Here is a 5,426-nt window from a genome sequence, read left to right as displayed (position 1 = left end):
GAGCCTATGGGGGACATTTCACATCCAAACTATAATACTCTTAGAAAAAGCAGATCACCTAACACTTTACACAAGCTTTCCTCAGGTCCCTGACCCTTCCTGAAAGAAGACCTGGGTTATGTGCACTGGCCTCCCCTTCCTCTTCCTAGGTTCCTCAGAGAGGTAAAGATGGTGGGGTTTGGAGGGTAGACCTTGAAGGGCATGGAAGATCATTGCGATGATTAAAAAAAAATTGTTTTATGTGCATGAGTGTTTTACCTGCATGTATGTAAGTGCACCCATGTCATACAATACCTTCAGAGTCCAGAAGAGGTCACCAGATCCCCTGGAACTGGAGTTACAGATGGTTGAGAGTTGCCATGTGGGTGCTGGAAACTGAACCTAGGTCCTCTGAAATAACAGCCAGTGCTCTTAACTGCTGAGCCATCTCTCCAGCCCTCATTGTGATGAGTTTGACTTTTATGTTAAGTGATGTGGAAAACCATGCTCATGGACTGCTCTGTTCAGTATCCACTTACCTTTCTTACCCCAAATCAGGTGTAGAGGTCTGTCTTGACCACCCAGCTCAGTAACTGGAGTTCTCATCCCCAATTCCAAGACACACATATTCTCTGCTCATATACAGGCTTGCTGAAGACAGGATGCTTCCCTCCCTTGCCTCATTCATGTATCTATCTGACCAGAGCATGGCACCCAGGAAAGGCTTCATAAATACCTGATGAATGAATAGGTCACTAAGCAGATCCTCGCATCTCATATTCATCACTAACTTGCTGATGGATTGACTCAGCTGACTCAATCAAAGTCAGTGCCAATTGAGTGTGCAAAATCAGTCCAACGGCCTAGTTAGAATTGGCTAAAAAACAGGGCAGTTGCTTGGTTGGATTTCTGAACTGGTTGTATAGTCTTAGTTTCTATGAAAACTTTGGGGCCAAGGTATTACTACACCAATGTGTCCACCCCACTGCTTTCTGGTGATGATGGAGGTTTTTTTTTAAGCCCCTTTTATTAGTGATGAAAGGTTTGTTGGAGATAATTGTATTTTTAGCAGCACAGTTAATGAACTAGCTAAGCATCAATAGATAGAATCATAAAACCATTAAACACCAAGAGCAATAATGGGAAACTGTGTCTGGTGGTAATGAAATTAAGTGTCTTTATGAGGTCACTTTATTCCTTTTCTCTTCGTCTCTCTTGCCCTCCTGAGTACGTGGTGACTGCTGCTTCTAATTGCTGTTTCACTGAAATGCACAATGCTATCCATTTTGTGTTTTAATTCAGTGTATTTCTAGGGCCTTCAGGATCATTAAACCCTCCACCGAGAGAGCGCACTGGAAGTGGCGGTTATGTGAGCTTCTGGAAGTGGCCCAGTGGTGTTAGAGAACGAGGACAGCAGAAAACGTTGATGGAATAAATAGGCCTCCTGAACTTGATGCTGAGCCCCACTGATGAATGTGGTAGTGCTCAAGGCTGAGCCCATGTGAACTTTGGTACAGTAGCTGTGGCCGGGGTGGGGACACTCACAGAGGGTTTGGGTAGCCACAGATACACCCACACTTGAATCACAGTAGTTGGGAAACACATTAAGCACTTATAATCTCCTTTGCATTTGTGACAACCTCATTTGATGTATTTTTTAAATGTGTATGAATGTGTGCCTGTATGTATATATGTGTACCATATGTGTGCCTGCTGCCTGTGGAGGCCAGAAGAAGGCATTGGATCACTTGGAACTGGAGTTACAGATGGTTCTGAGCTGCCATGTGGGTGTTGGGAAGTGAACTTAGGTTCTTTTGCAAAAGCAACAAGTGCTTTTAATTACTGAGCTATCATATGATATATTTTTTAGTCTTATCTTTCATGTGAAGAACCCAAGATTCATGGAATGACCTGAGTCCCAGTGCCAGTTAGGTGTCAGAGCTGTTCTGTCCTCTGTGCCTGATAGCTCATGGGCATTGAGCCAAACCATTTGCCAGTGAATTAAACATTACCCAAGCAAGTTCATGGTTCCTTTAATGAACTCAATACTTTGAGAATATATATTAATTCTTATTATGTCAGAGCTATTATGAGTGAAACACACTTTTTGTTTGTCTTTATAGAACTTAGATATTGCTGGGAAACATTAGATAAACAAACCTGCAGTGTTGTGGGACGTGATAGACAAAGCGCCATGCTGAGGAACCTGAGGCAGGATCCCCTGACCTAACAATCTGCAGAGAAGCAAAGCGTTCCTGAAGGAAGTGAAGTTTAAGCAGAGGGAGCTGATTGATTGTGAGTCTAAATGGGAAAGAGGAAACAGGATGTCTCTCTGGCTTCAGGTTTGCTCACCTGGGGGATAATGGTGCTACAGGGAGCACTGTGTGGGGAGCCTGAGGGTGGAGCTGGGATGATCAGTGGGTAATTACTGGGCATGCCAGGTACTTATTAAAATGAGACCCAAAGGCAGTAAGCTGGGCAGGTCTCATAGATCTCAGGGAAGAGAAGTGAATTGAAGCCTTGCCATAACTTGAGGGTGGAGCTGGGATGATCAGTGGGTAATTACTGGGCATGCCAGGTACTTATTAAAATGAGACCCAAAGGCAGTAAGCTGGGCAGGTCTCATAGATCTCAGGAAGAGAAGTGAATTGAAGCCTTGCCATAACTGCTGGGGGAGGAAGCTCAGGGGTAGATTCCTTAACCAGCATGCTTGAGGTTCTGGGTTCAAACCCAGGTATTGTGAAAAGCAAACAAATCCAGACAAACAATGACAACAGCAAATCAAAGCCCTGTTACAGTTTGGATTCTTTCCTTGAAGTCACTCATAACAGCTGCGTACAGTTAGTTTGTGTCTGGAATTGAAAGGGCAGCACGAAGTCTCAAAGTGCTCAGAGCAGCTGGAAGTAAAACGTGCAAGATGGGCGAATGTAAGCTCCACTCCTTAAGTTTATAAAATCAGTGGTTCATGTAAAGGTTGAACACTCTGTCTTGACAGCAGCTCATGCCCCTGGAAGCTGCTAGAGACAGTGACTGAACTCTGTATAAGCCAACAGTATGATATCATTCTTCTCTGTCTCTAACCCCTTTGATGCATGAAGACTGCAGAGGAACCCACAGAGCTGCTCCCTGATCAGAGGAGAAGAACCTGTAAGACAGGTGCAAAGTCACTAGGCAAGGCAGTTCAAAGAAATGGCCAGTAGGGTGGGTTGTCAGCCGGAGTGTACAGGGGCCTGCTTGGAGCTTGGTCTGCCAGTGTCCTCACCAAAATACATGGAGAAGGCGGAGGCAGAGGCACTGCGTGTAATTATCAACCATCCAGGACGCTCAGAGCGATTTGTTCCATGGAGTGGAGTGTGAAAGGAAATGATACAGAGATGATAAAGAGCAGAGATGATTACACTAATTTGTTTTAACTAGGCATGAGCTCTGGTCATGGGTGTGGCTCTGTGCTGGGAAGCACCAAGAAACATTATACACAGTATCATCCAGGTGCCATTGAGAGGGTACCATTGAGAGGGTACCATTGAGAGGGTACCATTGAGAGGGTGATGGTAGTGACCAGGGAAGACTCAGGGAATTGCTGGTGCTTGAACAGGGCCCTAGTGAGGGATCATAGAGAAGCTACTGGTCAGACATGAGCTGGGGAAACGTGGGCCAAACGGCGTCTTCAGTAATGAAGTGGGTAGGAATGACAAAGACCAATTGTGGTCCTGGTTCCTGGGCAGGGAAAGGGGCTGGAGATGGTGGCGGTGGCTGAGATGTGTGCTTTCCTTTGGAATGCAGAGCCCGAGGCTGACAGGAGCAAAAACTCTGGCTCTCTGACTTTCCTTCTGATCTGGTTTCCCTACTCTGATGTGTCTGATGTGGTTGACTACCCTTGTGTTGTACTGACAACCCACCCCAGAGGTAAGTCCTCAGGGAGTGGTGGGGTAGAAAATCCTCTGGGAGAAGTCCCAGTGCCTTCCAATAGGATGGGAAGTTAAATCAAATGAAAAGGCAGTTTCTAAATTTTAGGGTTCCCTTCCTTCTTCCTGGTCTTCCTCCTTTGCTATGGGCTCAATGTGCCCCCAAATTCATGTACTGGAAAAATTCTCAAAGAAACCATGTTGGGAGTGGGACCTAATGGGAGATGTCTAGGTCATGAAGGTTTGGCCCTCAGGGATGGGTTGATGCCTTATGAAAAGAGCTTTGGAGAGAGTATTCACTCTTTCCCTTCTGTCCTCTGTTATGTGGACACAGCATAGACAGCACCATCATGGAGAATGGCTTCACCAGGCATCTTGTCTGCCAGCACCTTGACCTTAGATTTCCCAGCTCCAGAGCTGCAAACTAATATATTTCTGTGTATAATTACCCACTCTGTGGTATTATAGCATCAGAGCAAGAACTAAGACACCCCATTCCTCTTGCATCTCAGGTGATCTGCTGAGGGGTGGCGATGCATGGACCAAGTAAACAGAGTAAACTGTCATTGCTGCTCTCTGGGAGTTTGTAGTCAGGACACGTGGAATGTAATGCAGTTCTTCAATTTTCAGGAGAGCTCTTAACATAATAACAGCTTTTCAGAAAAAAAGCCCCCACAAACACTACCATGCTCAATGTACACATTATTTTCAAAACATCCTGATTTTAGAAATGTTCAAATATGAAAAACAGGGTTTTAAAATTTAGCAGCATGAACAGAGTGATCATTACCACAATAGGGTGGGGACCTTGACTTAGCAGAACACAAAAACACAGGAAAGAAGGGATAGTCAGAGCAGTGTGACCATTGCCACAACAGGGGTGGGGCAACGCCATTGGAACCCACTGGAGGAAGCCTTACCACTGCTGGGACGTCAGAAAAGGCTTCTTGCAGGAGATGGTGTTGGAGAGCACCTTTGAGGCTGACAGTGGTGGGCAAGGGTGGGTAAGGAGACCGGAACGGGGGACTCCAGGCTGGTTTCGGCTACAGAAGGAGACAAAGGAGAGAGTGATGCATTCTGGGAGCAGCTGCTGGCTATCATTGTGATTGCTATTATCAGCTCTGGGGCAGAGAGGGTCTTTTTCTGAAGGGTTTTGGCAGAACCTCATCACAAAGACCACAGGAAGGGAGATAGGAGGTGTGATAGAATGAGGCATGTTTGCTAAACCTCCCCATCTCCAAAAGTTTTTATGTTTTCTATTTACATAAATCATAAACCAGTTGCCTAATGCAAAAATGATGTGTTCTCAAGTAGGAAGAAAATGCAACAGATTTCAATCAATAGACTCAGAAAAATTTCCATTAAGTCTGCTTGCTTATTTCCTTAAACCCTTTCTCCAGGGGAAGTGCGCCCTTTAGAAGTGATTGATTGAGTTGCCCTGTTAGTGTGCACACACCTTACATTTTCTCTCTCACTTCCTCTTGGTTGCTGTCAAGCCGAGGCCCTCAGATGAAATATCAGGCAGGCATCAAGAATATATAT

At 45.3% G+C, this 5,426-nt stretch overlaps 1 long non-coding RNA gene across 1 annotated transcript; it reads left to right on the top strand.

The window, feature by feature from the left end:
- The first annotated feature begins 1,402 nt into the window (after positions 1–1,402).
- On the top strand, positions 1,403–3,878 carry LOC115070305. Its single transcript, XR_003849481.1, has 3 exons — positions 1,403–1,490; positions 2,103–2,274; positions 3,763–3,878. It is a non-coding gene; the product is annotated as an uncharacterized LOC115070305 (long non-coding RNA).
- The last annotated feature ends 1,548 nt before the right edge of the window (positions 3,879–5,426 follow it).

The sequence above is a fragment of the Nannospalax galili genome, unplaced genomic scaffold (genome assembly GCF_000622305.1).
Source record: "Nannospalax galili isolate Female #2095 unplaced genomic scaffold, S.galili_v1.0 scaffold335, whole genome shotgun sequence".
Lineage (NCBI taxonomy): Eukaryota > Metazoa > Chordata > Mammalia > Rodentia > Spalacidae > Nannospalax > Nannospalax galili.
Note: the sequence above shows the minus strand (reverse complement) of the source record. Positions and strands in the feature narration are given on the sequence as shown.